At 36.3% G+C, this 18,353-nt stretch overlaps 1 long non-coding RNA gene across 1 annotated transcript; it reads right to left on the bottom strand.

Moving 5' to 3' along the window:
* Window positions 1-994: 994 nt before the first annotated feature.
* LOC138334732 (uncharacterized) lies at window positions 995-13,193 on the bottom strand. The gene is made up of 3 exons (XR_011210148.1): window positions 13,070-13,193; window positions 7,184-7,230; window positions 995-1,955 (listed from the first exon to the last, which is right to left on the bottom strand). It is a non-coding gene; the product is annotated as an uncharacterized lncRNA (long non-coding RNA).
* Between the last annotated feature and the right edge of the window lie 5,160 nt (window positions 13,194-18,353).

The raw sequence follows: 18,353 nt of genomic DNA on the forward strand, positions 1-18,353 counted from the left end.
AACTTAACGAAAACAATAGGTCTTTTCACCAAAAAGTGAAAAGCCCTAATAAATAATAGACCTCTACCATAACAACAATTCAGTATCGTATCTCTTTTGTGCTCTATAAGGGAATGGTAAATGGTGAAAGGGTAGTGAGGCAAAGTGACATATAAAACAAAAACATCTACAAAATTGTTACCTGTGTTTCCTTCGCTATCCAGAGGTGTGCTAGTTTCACTATCTAGGCTTACAAGTTCCAAGCACAATTGAACATGGTCTACAGTGGATTCCTCCGACTGGGTTACATGGTCAGCAGATTCCCCCACACTCACCACAGATGGGGGATTATCTTGTTGACATACAGGGAGTGATGGAGTCGATATGGGTAGTAGATCACATAGCTCATCCTTTCCATCAGAGACTTTCAAGTTACCATCCCTAGTTACAGTTTGGCTTCTACTCTCTTCAGTAGACATACAATCAGAATTGCTATCCTTCTCAGTCTCTTTATCAAGACAAGCCTGCTCCATGGAAGTTGTCTCAGATGCATGCTCACAAGGCAGTGACTGACCTAACAATGTCTTTGCTGCCATTGCTGTAGCCATGTCGTTATTGTCTTTGACAGCTGAAGTCTCATTGCCACAGTAAGTTGAGCTGCCATCAGCATTTGACATTCCTTGATTGGATAAGCATGGTTGCAAATCAGAACCCTGATAAAAGTATGACTTACCCCTTTTCTTATTCTTTCTTTTATTTCTAAAGAATGGTGGTGATGGCTTCTGGTTTGACGTCGTCCGACTTTCACCACGGGGTGTGAAACCTTGCATTCTTTGTGCATGATTATCAGCAGGTGCACCAAAGTAATTTTGCATCATATTTAACAATTTTGGTTTGAAATGTTCCCAAGTTGTGTCATCCTGACCAAAGCATCTCTGAGCAATCCTTTCTAAGTTTTGAATGCCCAAAGCTTCTCTACCTGTTTGACAATGCCTACCATTGGTGATATGTCTCCCTTGATCAAATTCAGGAGAGAATCGTCTCCCTCCAGAAACACCAGCTGGACTGTTCGTTTCATTGCCCATGTTTGTTTGTCTTACTCCGCCAAACTCATGTAGGTAGGGCCTCTCTCGCAAAGGAACGGGAGAATTTATTTCATTGTATTCCTGTTGCATGCCTCCACGACCAAAATGGTCAGGATAACTTCGACTCCTTTGATGTTCCATCCATCTCCTGGCATGTTCACCATGCTGCTGATTTCCAAAGTTTGGAAAATTCTGCTGAATTGAAAATTGTCTTTGGGAATTGTTCCAGCCCCCTTGAAAACCTGGTCTGATTGGACTATTTCCATACACATTTGTTAAGTTCTGCGAGTTATTTCCAAACTGACTTTGCACAGGAAATTGGTTTCTATTTCCAAACTGCCCACTATTTCTACTTGTATTGCTGCAGTTATTATTAACATTATTAAATCCTTGCTGTCTTTGCCCCATCCCCCTGTTAAAGCTTTGGTTGTATGGATGCATGCTTAGAAGTCTACACTCCAGGTAATGTTCTTACAAAATTTTTGATTACATGTCAGTATTTATATTCACAAACCGGGTCTGCCCTATCCAATATATAAACATATATATATATATGTAAACAGAAAAAAATGTTATAGAACAAAAATTATAGAGTGATTCCAAAATAAACAACAAAAAGAGAATAAAGAGGTGATTCCAGCACTATACAATATAAAATTGACTTTGTCCAGCAAACACTAACTCTATAGAGGCATACAACATTGTACTTGTTGGCATTCCAACTAAACTAAGTGTAATACTGTACAACAAACAGTCCAGGATAACAGCTCCACAATAGCAAAGCACAAGCAGTACAGCTAATTACTACTCCCTAGGTGGACCGCCTTCAACAGTTTAGTTACATACCGCTGACTTCTCCTCTCGGTGCTCGTCCTGGTAAATGTTTGTCAGCTGAAAAATACAAAATTACAGGGTTAAGATATGTATACCCTTACAGAAAGCTTAAGTGTGCAGCAATATTGATGCAACATAGCAGCCATATTTCGGCACACTGATCTGTGTGCAGCAAGTTACTGCACCAATTGAGCAGGTTAATGCGGCTAGCTGCACCGTTCTGCCACTATTGCTGCACTAACACTTCCTTGCAGCTATATTGTCACAATACTGCAGCTTTCGTGCAAGAATCTTTACTTTTACAAGAGGCCCATGGGCCTTAACGGTCATCTGACTATTAGTGTACAATACCACATAGTCGTTTAAAGATTTTAGCCTCTTTGACCTTGATTGAAGGTCAAGGTAATTCATTTGAACAAACTTGAGAAGAAGTCATTTAAAGATTTTAGTCTATTTGCCACCCATGACCTTAAATGAAGATCAAGGTCATTTATTTGAATAAACTTGATAGCCCTTCATCCAAGCATGCTGCATGCCCAATATCAGTACCCTTGGCCTTCTGGTTCTTTAGAAGAAGTCATTTAAAGATTTTTGCCTACATGTATTTGACCCCCGAGACCTTGAATGAAGGTCAAGGTCATTCATTTGAACAAACTTGGTAGCCCTTCATCCCAGCATGCTACAGGCCCAATATCAGTACCATGTGCCTTCTGGGTCTTGAAAAGAAGTTGTTTAAAGATTTTAGCCTTTTTGACCCCCATGACCTTGAATGAAGATCAAGGCCATTCATTTGAACAAATTTGATAGCCCTTCATCCAAGCATGTCAAAGGCCTAATATCAGGTCTCTAGGCCTCTTAGTTATTGACAAGAAGTTGTTTAAAGGATTTTAGCCTTTTTGACCCCTGTGACCTTATATGAAGGTCAAGGTCCTTCATTCGAACAAACTTGGTAGCCCTTCATCCCAGCATGCTGTAGGCCCAATATGAGTATCCTTGGCCTTCTGGTTCTTGAGAAGAAGTCATTTAAAGATTTTTGCCTATTTGACCCCTGTGACCTTGAATGAAGGTCAAGGTCATTTATTTGAACAAACTTGGTAGCCCTTCATCCCAGCATGCTACATGCCCAATATCAGTACCCTGGGCCTTCTGGTTCTTGAGAAGAAGTCATTTAAAGATTTTAGCCTTTTTGAGCCCTGTGACCTTGAATGAAGGTCAAGGTCCTTCATTTGAACAAACTTGGTAGCCCTTCATCCCAGCATGTCACAGGCCCAATATCAGTACCCTGGGCCTTCTGGTTCTTGAGAAGAAGTCATTTAAAGATTTTAGCCTATTTGAGCCTCGTGACCTTGAATGAAGGTCAAGGTCATTTATTTGAACAAACTTGGTAGCCCTTTATCCAAGCATGCCACAGGCCTAATATCAGGTCTCTAGGCCTCTTAGTTATTCACAAGAAGTTGTTTAAAGGATTTTAGCGTATTTGACCCCTGTGACCTTGAATGAAGGTCAAGGTCATTTATTTGAACAAACTTGGTAGCCCTTCATCCCAGCATCCTACAGGCCCAATATCAGTACCCTGGGCCTTCTGGTTCTTGAGAAGAAGTCATTTAAAGATTTTAGCCTATTTGACCCCTGTGACCTTGAATGAAGGTCAAGGTCATTTATTTGAACAAACTTGGTAGCCCTCCATCCCAGCAACCTACAGGCTTAATATGAGTACCCTGGGCCTTCCGGTTATTGAGAAAAAGTCGTTTGAATGAAAAGTTTACGCACGCCGGAGGGCGGACGGCGCACGACGACGGACGGTGCATGATGACAATAGGTCATCCTGACCCTTCGGGTCAGATGACCTAAAAACCTGTGTGCAGCAATAGTGCCGCAAATTGTACTAAAGCATCCTACACAGAAAACTTTAGGAAGGTTGCGGCAATATTACTGCTATATTACCGCACTATAACAAAGAATTATGGGTACTCCCGTAATCCTTTGATAAAGGTTAAAATCAGTTGACCTTCATTTCAAACATTGATTCAAGAGGTTGTGGTATATGAAGGACAGTGGTAATGGAAACTTCTTCCATTGGATTTATGATAAGTTACAAGTGGATGTAGTCTGATAGTTTCATTGGATTTGATAAGGTTTGTTGGTGAAATTTAAGCAATGTTAATAATTGTTTTTATTGGTTTATAGTCATTTTATGCCTGTATGTCTACAGAATTATAGGTTTTACACACATATGTCTACAGAGCTACAGAATGCTGTTTACCTTTGATACACATAAAGAGATTTTTCACATATAATAAATAAACATGTCATTATATCAAGAAGGATGAAACATCCATTCAACAGCGGCGCGCTAGCCATATCATGAGATTGCTGACACAACCATTGTGACATCAGTGATCATGACGACATGATATGCAGCTGGCAGTCATATGCATGCACTGAACAACATCTATTGTGTTTGGTAAGGTCGCACTTAGTTACCAAGTCGCAGTGAACATATAAATCTGCAGTGTCCAAATAGAATTTCCATCTTCAAGTGTCAAAATTGAAAATTAAAGAGATAAGAAATAGGTTTGAAATTTCTATGTGCATCAGTAAGAACTCATAAAGTGATCGCTTAATTAAGATAGGGAATATATGCTATAACAAATCCCATGGGACCAGGAGAATTTGTTATAACAGAAAATGGCTGATTGAATCCCGATTTAAAGTGGTCAACAATTAATGTATACTTATTAGATCATATTTGATTTTTTATCAATTGATTCCCTTTTTTGTTAAGGGACTGCCATGGCCGAGTGGTTAAGATGTTTTGACATATTACTACAAGCTTCCACCTCTGGGTCGCGACTTCGAATCCCATGTGGGGCAGTTTCCAAATTCTGATTGCTGGTCGGAGGTAATATTGGGTACTCCAGCTTTCCTCCACCAACAATCCTGGCACGTCCTTACATTTTTTTGTTCATGACATGTTAATATTTATAGGATGTTAAACTAATAAAACCCTCATCCCCAAACCCTTTTTTGGCCACAAGTTTCACTCTAAAACAAGCCTACATATAGCACTTTCAGAACACAATTCTGGAAAAATTTGTTATAGAGCAAATACTTACTGGACGGGACCTCAAAAACACTTTGTACAAAGATAATTCATTTAAAGCAAATTTATTATAGGTTTCTAAAAGAACAGTGATTTTCTTACTCAATAATTTTAGGGGCCTGTACCTTTTCACTTGGGAAAAATTTACATAGTATTTTTCTTGAAATGTGTATATTTTGGAGAGTTTATCTTTATTTGGGAAAATATTTACATGAAAATATGGCAAAATTTCTCTAGGGGAAACGGCCTTTATTTGGCCCAAAATGTACCTACAAAGTGCCAAGGCCACTCATAGATGCTGTGAATGAAGGACTCAAACAAAGGAATAAGGAAATTGTTTTTTTCATTTAAATATTGAATTTAGTAAACAAAGTGTGCAGTGAATTTCAGAGTTTAACAAAACATATTTACGGTATCCCATATTTATTTTATGATATTTAAAGTTTTTCAAGAACAATAAGTTGAATAACTCATTTTCCTGAGTTTTGCTTTGCCGAATTCTGACTTATAATAAAACATGGCCATATATTTTTGCCAAGTAAAAGGTACATTATTTGGTTACTTATATAACATTCAATTTTTTTTTTAATTCATAAGAACACTAACATCAAGAAAACTTCGTGCAATACATCAGACTTTAGCAAGTCTTCATAAGGCTACCATATATTACAAGGCAATATAAGTTCATTTGTCACTTAAAGTTGCTCGTATATATATATAGATCTATATTATCATTATATTTTGTAAGTTTATGTTGAGAAATTTTGTACTGTTTCCCTTTCAACATAACACAGTTATCGATAAACAAAAGACACAACTCCCAGTGACAGATCAAGGGAGGAAACACGTACTCAAAACCATTAACTTTTCCTGCGCAATAACATCATCAGATATAGTTTGTCAATGCAACCAACACAAAAAACTTTATAAGCATTATAAGAACTTTTTTTTGCAGTTATCTTCCTAACATTTGATAACAATAATCGATCAGTAGCATGATTACGTAAAATTTAAACAAGAGGCCCATGGGCCTTAACGGGGGCAGACCAGGCTCATTTATATAAAATATGATTGTCCGTCCCCAATGATGTTTCACACCAAATATGGATGAAATCCATCCAAGGATGAAGGAGGAGTAGGATTTTAAAGCTAAAATTAAGAAAATTTCCCCATTTGGGGCCCCACCCCTCAGCCCCTAGGGGTCAGACCAGGCTCATTTATATAAAATATGATTGTCCGTCCCCAATGATGTTTCACTACAAATATGGATGAAATCCATCCAAGGATGAAGGAGGAGTAGGATTTTAAAGCTAAAATTAAGAAAATTTGCCCATTTGGGGCCCCACCCCTCAGCCCCTAGGGGTCGGACCAGGCTCATTTATATAAAATATGATTGTCCGTCCCTAATGATGTTTCACACCAAATATGGATGAAATCCATCCAAGGATGAAGGAGGAGTAGGATTTTAAAGCTAAAATTAAGAAAATTTGCCCATTTGGGGGCCCCACCCCTCAGCCCCTAGGGGTCCGACCAGGCTCATTTATATAAAATATGATTGTCCTTGGCCAATGATGTTTCGAACAAAATTTGGTTGAAATCCACTTAGCGGTTAAGGAGGAGTAGCGTTTTAGCGAATCATGATGACTATAGGTCATCCTGACCCTTCGGGTCAGATGACCTAATAAACATACACAATCCAAAATCCACCAAAAGTCTGTCGTGGAGGAAGACAGCGAAGAACGGCGTTGTTCATGATTTTCGGGAGACTACTGATCTCGGAGTAATACAAATATCATAGAGTCCAAACTGAACACTTAAAACACTCCATTCATGGTGTATATGTATGCACAAATTCAATGTCTGTGGTTTTGAAAATTGGGGGTTTATTTTTTCATACCATCAAGTATTAAGTGAAATGAACAAAACATCTTTTAATTTTCACAGCGGAGTGGTTTCATTGTTTGATGTGCAAAGGCTCGCCGAGCGTACTCAAGAATGCTGTTTTACAGCATCAAAAATCACTGAAGAAGTATAAAGAGGAGCCAAAACCAGGAATCTGAATTTACCTTAGTAGTTATAATAAGCAGAAATTTGTATCAAGCAGATTTGTCTTTAAAAAGTTTTATTGTTTTTTCTTTCATCAGACTTAATCTCCACCATAAATATGCATGAAACTACTTACAAGTAGGCGAAGGCACCATCTTCATAAACTTTGTTATAGACTGCAGCCTACAATAAAAAAAAATAAAATTGACAGTTCTTATTTTAATTAATAATGAATATATAACCATGCAGTGCTCCAGATAAGTTTTTGAGGGGTGGGTAATTGTACTTGCATTTTTGAAGGAGAGGGTTACAACTCTGGCTTCTGTGTGAACCCAAAACTTAACATAGAAATTTAGATAAAAGTTATGTGGTTACGTATAAAGTAATAGATGATAAACTATAACAACTGGTAGGTAAATATCTCCTGAAACAATAGCACAAATGATGCAGACTCTTGAAAAAAATGACTCACTCACTGGAATTCATCTGATTTTAATAAATTCTACTGTTTTTATTTCTAGATGTAAGCGCTCATACTAATTGGGTTGAGTAATACAAATATTTGTAGGGGTAATAATTTGTATAGTCAAGTGCCCTAAATACCTCAGGGACCTGTACATGTCTACGTAATGTTTACAATTTTGCTTATATCTCATGAACTATCGCGTGATTTCATTAAGAGAGTCGTCTGCCAAAACAGATTTGATCAAGGAAAATTTGTCATGCTTAAAAAAGACTGTGTGCTATAACCAAGTGAATATATAAAAACGATGTAGCAATATACCAGGTACCCACAAATGAAGGTATTTTCTTAAGTCTATTCTAAATGAATCTTTAAAACCTTACTGTCAGCATTTGACTGTCCACCTGCACTGATCAGCAGTATGTCAACAAAGTACCGGAAGTCACTTGTCTGATCATGTGATTCCTAGCCCAGATTTTGGGTTATTACAAATTATTTTGGCGATTCAACTTACAGGAAATTTTTGGTGCGGTACTGTTGAAAACGTAACGTTATTCTATGTAAACAGAAATGTTCGACACTTTCCATGACTAAGAGGTTTAAAGACTTACAATTGATGTAACAACAAGAAATTTTCAGCTTACTGAGGTAATAAAAAATGTCACAGTTTAACTAACAAAAACACTAACAAACTAACAAATACGAGACCTGGACCAGCGACATGAAATGCATATTCTGGAAATGAGATGGCAAAGACAGCAAAATAACGTCCGCTAAAAATAGGCTGACCTGTGACCTCATGGGAGTAGGGCAATACACTACTCCCATAACATGAAAGGTATCAGGACATCTCGACACTTGGAGACCTTGGCACTTGGGATTAGAGTCACTTCGGCACTTTTCCAAGGTCACCTCGGCACTTTTTCAGATATCTTGGCACTAACCGACAATTGTCGGATTGTCTGTAAAATGATAATAATGATAACTGAGTATCACTTATAAGTCCTTGGTATATATAAAATATAACAACACCATACATGGTTCGCACAGATTTTCAAACCAAAATTCCAGCACTTTTCAAGCACTTTTCCAGCACCTTTTCTAGATTTTCAAGCACTACTTTTTTCTTCTACATTGGACTTGAAATCAGAATTTTCAGAAAACATGCCTACAATTTTGCAAGCAATTTGTTAGTACAATTTTGTAAGAGTAATTAGATTCAATTACACATTCTTATCAAACAACAAAGTCATCCCAAGTAATGTCTGATTACTGAAATTATGATAAATTGATTGACAACAGAGCTTTTGCCAGTGTTCTGGGAGCATGAAGTTTCAATTCCAGCACTTTTCAAGGATTTAAAGAAAAATTCCAGCACTTTTCAGCACTGACCCAAAATTCAAGCACTTTTCCAGCACTGACCCCCAAATTCCAGCACTTTTTCATCTTCTGTACGAACCATGGTATATAAAATACCCCTTATATATATATTGATGCTTCTGTATACATGTTGACAGAATCCGAACATAAATTGTAAAAATAAGGTTGAGAACAATTTTCGGCACTTGTTTATTTTGAGTTACACAAATATATGTAAATACATGTACAAGAATAGGCCTAGTCTATTGAATATTTTTTTTTTTTTTCATTCTAAGCAAGATGTTTCATACAGGCATGGGCACAATTACTTCAAAATGTAATCAATTAATAATCGATTACTTGGGAGAAAATGCTGTAATCGATTAATAATCGATTACAGGTACCATTGACATGTAATTGATTACAATCGATTACTTTACAAAAAGTAATTGAAATTACTTTCAATTACATTCGAGTACATATTTAGTTGATTTATTAAATTTTATCTTCTATCACAATATTTTCAAATTTTCCTTTTTACGATTTGATAGCATTCCAAAATCAGTTATTTTTATATAAAATAGTTTCATTGGAATTAGTTAAACTGTTAATTTAGTTTCAAGTTTACACCCGTCCCACATCATGCTTTTTAAACTGGTGTGTCTTAGAAACGACCATGTGCATTTTTTCGTATGTGGTTAATTGATAACCTGCATTTTGCAGATGACGGTATAACACAACAAGTAGATATTTTAAACCTGAAATCTAATTCTTGATTCTTCTAGTGAGAAAGCGGAAATCTGTAGCAGTGTAATTTTTCTTATATTTATAATTTTCATTTACAATGCAATGCATGTTAAATATATAAAAATGAATCAAGTATATAATTTAAGGATTTTTTTAAAGCAAAAATGTGACTTATGCTTCTGAGCTAAACAGATAAATCTTGGTTGACTGTACAGGTAAAAAGAACAGTTACTGGGAATATCAAACAGAATTAATTGACTTCTCATTGTTTCCTAAAACAACAAGTTCATAGGAAATCTGAGGACATACTCCCTGAAACAACTGAATTGATCTTTGTCAATGCCTGTTGACTTTTATGAAAACAATGCTTTCCAAAGTTTAATACAATATGCTCTTATGCCAATGGGCACACTGGTGAAACTTAAAATTAGCTATAAAATGTACCTGTGTAGACAATTTGTATGTATTCTTTATTTCTTTGAGCCTTACAGTTCATCAGAAAACTAATTATAAAAGATTTTTATAGACCAATACTAAACACTGTTACATCTATCTTCAGTTTTAGTTGAACTACAGCAGACAAGTTGAACTTTACACTTTCTAAACTTAGTATACTGGCTGCTAAATTCAACTTCATATTAGGTATAATGTAATTGAAAAGTAATCGAAATGTAATTACGATTACACAGTAAATTTTTACTGTAATCGATTACGATTACGATTACAAGTAATCGAAATAGCCTTCGATTACTGATTACTGTCGATTACTTGAGAAAATGTAATTAATTACAATCGATTACGATTACACGATTACGATTACCCCATGCCTGTTTCATAAACACATACGTACTGTGGACTGGTACAATAATAATGTAATTTTCTCTGTTTATAATTTCATTGCATTCAGAATGTACTTGTGTTTAGAAAACTCCTGAGTGTGTCAATTTATGATATGTATATATATTTAATTTAAACATATTTTATTTGCACATTATACACAAATGGGATTAGACACAAGTTGTAAATTTATAATCTGTCTTCTCCCGTAAAAAAAGAATGATGATATATACATATGACCGCAAATATTAAACAAAATGATGATTGAATAACGCACAAAAGTAGCTTTGAGATAAAATTTACAATAAAGTTCAAGCATGAAGAAAATTACTGGTACCCTGATGTCTTTATAAAATAAAATATTCATTTGGCAACCAAAATGCATGTTATCAATATTGGCTTTCTCATACGATAATTATTTCATGTTTATATAAAGACCGTCAGTTGTCTCTCATATCATACAATAATTACGGCAAATTAAATCTTTTTAAACTACCTGTCAGTGTTTAATGGTAAAAGATGCATGGAGCGACAGACTTTTGAAGCGTGTAGTAACTAAAAAATATTGTCTAAATCCGAATCTCAAGTACCAGTTAATTAGTAAGAGAATTCAAAATGCTTTTATTTCTTGATTTCTTCGTTTTTAAAATTAATAAACAGTAATTTATTTTTCTAATATTCATAACTAGAATATTTGCAGCATATTGATCATCGTATTGCTATAAGTTTATCAAGTTTATACCAACAACAAAATTAAAGCACAGTTTATTTCACACGGACACGTATAATTTTATGTATTAAATAAATCTTTTGCTGAAGTATGGCTTTTGCTAGATGGTCGCCGTGACCGGGTATAATTGACAAGCATGCGACAACAGACGCCCCGCCCCTGTCATATCATTGGCTACTAGCCTCAATGTTCATGTGTCAGTCAATTCTAATTACCAACTGATTGACAAGGCGTGTTCCTTATTGGTTACTGAATCTGTGCTCCAGGCGAATACGCTAAGATTTATTTCTGCTTATAAATCCTTGCTGTAACCAAACGGAAGCATATGATATGCAATATGTTGCTATAAAGAAATCTTTAGTTATATTTTGCAATCATGTTCATTTATGTTCCGTCATTGTATTTTGGCATACCGGTAACCAGAAATAAATACCATCTTCTAAAATTTGATGTATACATTTTGTACTCCGTATGTAACGGAGTAAATAATGAACATCGAACTAAAATTAGATTGCTGCAAAATTGGAAATTTAAGCTCAGATATGACACTGTCCGATGCACGTTCATGTCTTCTTTGCATTTATGTTAGAAAATTTCCGATAATTAGTTTACAATAAAATTTGTTACAGGGAAAGAAAATCAATATCTTCAATATAGTGAATGCAGTTTTTTTCAATATCTTCAATATAGTGAATGCAGTTTTTTTTTTAATTATAAATAAATTATTAGGTAACTGTACGTGTGAATTACCGGTAATATATTACGATGTTGAATTGACCAAATTACTAAAAGTAACACTTGTTGGAAACGCAATTTAATGCGGCATATGACACTGAAAAATTATCCTCTAGTAATAAGCATGATTATCAGAATTAATCAAATTTATTTGTGATCGTAGAAAAATATTTGCAGATTTCGTAATAATTCAATGTATAATTTCCCGTGGTCTATTTCAAGAGATATTTTTGTTACATGCATTTTTATCGTCAGCGGAACTTAATACTGACTTCAAAGTTTTATTACACTGTATTTTAATCGTCCATTCACATATGAAAGGGCACTTACCACAGAATTTATGGAAAATTCGTTGAAAAACGAACTGTGAAATTTGATCGAAAAATAGTCAAAATGCATTAAATATTATGAATAAGTTAAATATCAAAACGTTTAAATGCTAATAAATCAGAAATGTGTTTGTTCCAAAATATTTTTATTGTATCATGACTGAAACATAACAACTTTTTAACAATTTTCATCGGTCGTCACTGCTGTGCATCTGCACACAAACAACAAGTTATTCCCCTCATAAATTTGGAGAAAAGGGAATGAAAGTCAATAATTCTCGTGCAGCGATAGACTTTATAATATTTCAAAACTAAGTGCTGAATTCTTTTCAAAAAGTGCCGAACATTCCAAATGCCGAAAATAAAAGTGCCGAGATTACCAAGTGCCGAATATCGAAGTGCCGAGGTGACCAAGTGCCGAGGTCTCCAAGTGTCGAGACGTCTATGATTCCTTATTCCTTTATGTTAAGGGCGATTGAAAAGGTAATTACGCCTTTGTAGTTTGCTGATGGCAGCTAGAGGTGTATTACCTTGTGCCCAACCTGTTAGAGGTATAGCACGACGAGACACTTTTGGAACATTATGTCGTGTGCTAAATAACGTCCGGTAAAAAAAACGGTTGACCAGTCGACTCTCGTGTGAATCATAGACGTCTCGGCACTTGGATACTTTTTCATCATTTCATTTTGTGTCGAGGGCAAAATTTCGATGAACAGATCAAGATGTCTAAATTATACCCGCTTCACTATCGTGCTTTACATATTTAATCGTTATAGCAAGTGATTATTATCTCTAGAGAAGCTAAATTACTTAAAAACAAACCCTTGTTCTGGTTTTCTTTTGTTCATAATGCACTGAGGAGAATTTGGTCATTTCTTGTGGACTTCAAACTATTTTTTTCAGCACAGGAAACGGAATAACCGCGGTTAATTCATGATCAGTCGTCTGCTTGAAAAAGTCCACGTTATTAAAACGCTTAAAATATCGATTGAGAGTTGTCTCCCATACACCACAGATGTTTTCAATTACTTTAAAGTTAAGTTAAGTTAAGTTAAGTTTATTTTCCAGTACAGGATTGAGGTCCTCTACACTGGACTCATAATCATACAATAAATACATACATGATACAGTATATAATGTACATGTAGCATTGCAGGTAATATTCTATAAAGTTTCGTTAGTTAAGTTTTTAAGAAATGTTCGATTTCCATGTTGATAATTTCAAGGTGTTCATGTTTATATTGTTAACACAGTTATAATGACAACTCTGCTCTATAATTATAGAGTAGGTCTTGGTTTTCCCAGAATTTGTCTAAATTATTTTTAAAACAGTTTATATTAGATGATGATATAACAGATTCTGGAAGAGAGTTCCAAATTCTGACAGTTCGCACAGTAAAATAGTTTTTCCTCAGTGTTGATGTTGAATGTTGGGGGTAAAGTTTTTTTGAGTTTCCTCTAGCACTATGTTTGGGGGCAACATCTGACCATAAGCTTATACAGTGACAGCAGTCTTTATCATATAATCCAGAAATCATTTTGAACACCTCAATCATGTCCCCACGCATACGCCGGTATGATAGACTGGGCAATTTCAGTTTTTTCAGCCTTTCCTCGTATGGCAATTTCTGTAGTCCGGGCAGGCATCTGGTGGCCCGTCGTTGAACACTTTCTATCAGGTCGATTTCCTTGTTTTTGTATGGATACCAGATTGAACTTGCGTAATCTAGCTGGGACCTGACAAGTGATTTGTATAATGGTATAAATAACTTTGTGTCCATAAAATGAAATGTTCTACGTAACATACCAAACATTGAATTGGCTTTTTTTACTTTGTTGCTGATATGGTTTTCAAAGCTTAAATCTGATGCTATAGTTACTCCAATATCTTTCTCACTTGTTGTAGTCAGCAGTTGTTTATTCATTAAGTTGTAATGGTGGTTTGTATTTGTAGACTTTCCAATATGCATATGTTTACATTTGTCCGGGTGCATTTTTAATAACCAATCTTCACTCCATTTGCTCATGGTATCCAAATCGTTTTGCAGGATTTTTGCAGGAAATCTTCTTCGTTGGAAATTACTTTGAAAATTTTTGTGTCGTCTGCAAAAAGATATATCTCGGAGTTTACTAGATTAGGGAGCTCATTAATGAAGATGACAAAGAGAAGTGGTCCGAGCACTGAACCTTGTGGTATTCCAGAAGTGACTTTTGTCCACTCTGAATCTTCCCCGTTAACTGTGACTTTTTGATGCCTTCCTGTAAGAAAGTTTGAAATCCAAGTGATAAGTTGACTTGAGAAGTTATACGCGCCTAGTTTATTGAGGAGACGTTGGTGAGGGACCGTGTCGAAGGCCTTCTTGTAATCCATGTATATGCAATCAATAGCATGACCATTGTCCAGTGCATGTGTCCATTTATCTAAAACTTCAATTAGTTGTAGAGAAGTAGACCTTCCGGATATGAAGCCATACTGTTTTGTAGAAAAATACTTGTTGGTCCTCATGTGTTTCGTTATGTGCTCCCTTATTATGGTTTCCAGTATTTTACATACAACTGAGGTTAGACTGACCGGGCGGTAATTTCCAGCTTCACATCTGTCACCTTTTTTGTATATGGCGCAGACTCTAGCATTTTTCCAATCAAGTGGTAGATCTCCGGTGGTCAGTGACTGATTGAACAGGATTGTTAGTGGTATGCTTATAGAATTTGCTGTGTTTTTCAAGTAGTGAGGGTGAAGTTCATCCAGTCCGGGTGATTTCTCTGTTTTAAGCTTTGAAAGATAGTTATTTACTTGCTGTCTGTTGACTTGGAGAGGTATCATGTCCTCAGTTACTGTTATGTTTCTAATTCTAGGTATATCTTCGCTTTGCTCAGTTACAAATACTTGACTGAAAAATGTTGCTAGCACATCCGCCTTTTGTTTATCCTGTGAAACCTTAAGAGAGCTCTTGTCATCTGGTATGCTGTATAAATCTCCCACACCAGCTTTCACTTTTGATTTAGAATTAATGTATCTCCATATGGCCTTGGGATTTGATTTTGCTTTATTTGCCAGGTTGTACTCAAATTCTTTCCTAAGTTTCCGGGTGGCATTTCTTACTTTGTTTCTTATCTTGTTGTAGTCCTTCCTTATTTCAGGGTCTTTACTTGTGAAAGCCTTCCTAGAGAGTGAGTTTTTTTTCCTGATTAGTTCTAAAGTATGCTTGTCTGCTGGAAAGCTGTTGATATTACTGCAACCTATCCTGAAGGATTTTGTTGGAACAAATTTGTCCTCAATTTCCTTTAAGATGTTTTTAAATATTATCCAGTTCTCATTAACACTGTTTCCTTCATTCAAAATATCTTCCCATTGTAGCTCTCTTATTTCTCTGTTTATTTCCGGGTAGTTTGCTTTATTGTAGCATTTCTTAATTTTTGTCTGGGTGACTGTGTTAACTTTACACTCTACAAAGAACGAAAGAACGCAGTGATCACTTTTCCCTAGTGGACTGAGATATTCGATGCTTGAGATGCTATTATCTTCTTTAGTTAATACAAGATCTAATATATGGGGATTATCATTACCCCGCCATCTTGTTGGCTGATCCACGTGCTGTGAGAAGAAGTTATCTTGAAGTTTTTGTAGAAATTTATATTCCTGAGATTCTGTGCTATTGCCTCTTGTGTTCCACAGGTTCCAGTTGATATTAGGGTAATTAAAGTCTCCCATTATCAATATGTCCGTGTATCCTTTACTTGAAACTTCATCTAAGATTAATTGTAGATTGTTGTTATTCTCTATTGTGCCGGAGTCTGATCTATAAACAAGACCAATTAGTAATTTCCTGCTGTTATTCAGCATAATTTCTACAAAGAGGTTTTCCTGGAAGTTGGTTTCCATGACAATTTCTGTAGCAGGTACCAGATTCTTGACAAGTAGTATCATGCCTCTCCCTAGGTTGTTGCCCACGTTTCTGTTAAACATCTGGTATTCGCTGGTGCTCTCAACATTGAATTCAGCTGCTGACATGTCCTGGAGTCTGTTTTTGGCTTTTACCTCTGTTATACCAATAATGTCTGGATTTGTGTCCATGATTCTTTGATTTAGTTCTGTTAATTTATTTTTGAGTTGGTCTGCATTTGTGTAGATAAATTTAAGGCGATCTTGTTGTTGAAACTTCTGATTTAAATTTGGTTTCTTTTTACTTTGATTATTTTTCTTGCCCATGGTGGGCCTCTTACTTTGTATATATGTTCCCCCGATGGGTTACTATTCTGTTTGGCTTTGGCCTCTGACCAAAGCCTTTTTTCTTCTTCCCTTTCTGTTCTTGTAAGATCATTGGCGATTCTGTATTTTTTGAATTCCTTGTGATCTCCGAGTGTTCTTATTTTACTGAACATTGATTTCTTCACTTCTGGTGAGGAAAGTGATACCAACAAGGGCCTTGCTTTTATTTCGTCATTCTCCTTGGTGAATTTCCCTAGTCTAATACATTTGACATTATCCTTATCCTCAATGCCACATTTGTTGAGAATTCTGTTTGCAGTATTAGTATCGTGGGTTATTCTCTCCTGGCGAATATTGGTGTCCTTCTCCTCTACCCCATAGATCACGATATTACATTCTCGTGTCCTCCTCTCATTTATTTCTGTCATTATTGACTTCACATTTCTGGAGTCTTTTTCTTTACGCTGCTGCGGGTTATGATCCTTTCCCCTTTCCTCAACTATTATTTTTCTCACCATTTCCTCGTCACATTTTTTGGAGATTTCATTTTCTAGCGTGGAAAATCTATCCTCATATCCCTCTGTGATGCTCTTGCACATTTCTTCAATCTTCTGAAGAAGATCCGTTCTGATATTAATTTTCACATGTGGTTTGCAACTACTGCAAAACCACATCGAGTCTGAATCCTGCAAAAAGGTGTATTCTTTGCTGGATTTACCCAAACACTTAATGCAAAAGTGTTGAGTGCAGCGCTCGCATTCCAGCAGTTTTGCGTCCTCATCGTTGAACACTACCTTACATAATAGGCATTGCCACTCGCCATCTGTGCTTTCATCGTCACTGTTAAATGGCGATGCGAAATCCTGGATATCCAATTGGCTATCTGCCATTTGAAGTCCCTTTCCAGAAGTTTTAGATCCTATTCGGCTGCTAGGAGGTCGTTGTCTTTGCTTGCGAGGCTCGTTGCTAGGGCCGCCGCCTCCATTGTATATTTATAGGTTTTTGGGATCAGCAAGCCTCGCGCGAGAGAGATACTTGGTATACTTCTTTTCATATATCCTTACATGTAATCCTAGCATACATATATAAATGTTAAACAGTAACCAGTGGCGTCGCTAACAGGGGATTAATGAATACGCAAATTAGCGTGCGAGTTTGGGGGGTCCGGGGTAACCCATGGAAAAAATATTACGATTTGAATTTTGATGAATTAGCGAGCGCCGAAGTCGCGAGATTATGGTGTTTGTGGGGACCGGGGTTCGCCCTGGGAAAAAAATACGATTTAGAATGGCTGAGATGAGATGTACAATGTATTTGTTGAATTTGCGAGCGCCGAAGGCGCGAGATTTTGGTGATTGTGGGGTTGGGGATCACCCCCGGGGAAAAAAATGTACAATTTAGAATGGCTGAGATGAGTTTTACGATGCATTTTGTTGAAATTGCGAGCGCCGAAGGCGCGAGATTTTGGTGTTTGTTGGGTCCGAGGGTCACGGGAAAAATTACAATTTAGAATGGCTGAGATGAGTTTTATGATGCATTTTGTTGTATTTGCGTGCACCGAAGGCGAGATATTTTGTTGTTTTTGGGGGTCCTGGGTTCTCCCACCGGGAGAAAATATTACGATTTTGAATGGCTGAGATGAGTTTTACAATGTATTTTGATGATTTTAAAGCGTTCTTAACACGGTCATTTCATGAGCTGTCGATTTTTTTAACGAAAATTTAAGACATATCCCCTAAACATTCCGTCTTTAAAGCAAGTTATAAACGTCGTGAAATTTAATAAACTTTACAATGGTGTTTCGTTTGACTCGATAAGACAAGTATTTGTTGAGAAAAACGGTTTTTATTCCCGGTTCATAGGCGTCTCGCGTGGTGTTTAGTAATGTAAAGAGAC

The sequence above is a fragment of the Argopecten irradians genome, chromosome 11 (assembly GCF_041381155.1).
Source record: "Argopecten irradians isolate NY chromosome 11, Ai_NY, whole genome shotgun sequence".
Lineage (NCBI taxonomy): Eukaryota > Metazoa > Mollusca > Bivalvia > Pectinida > Pectinidae > Argopecten > Argopecten irradians.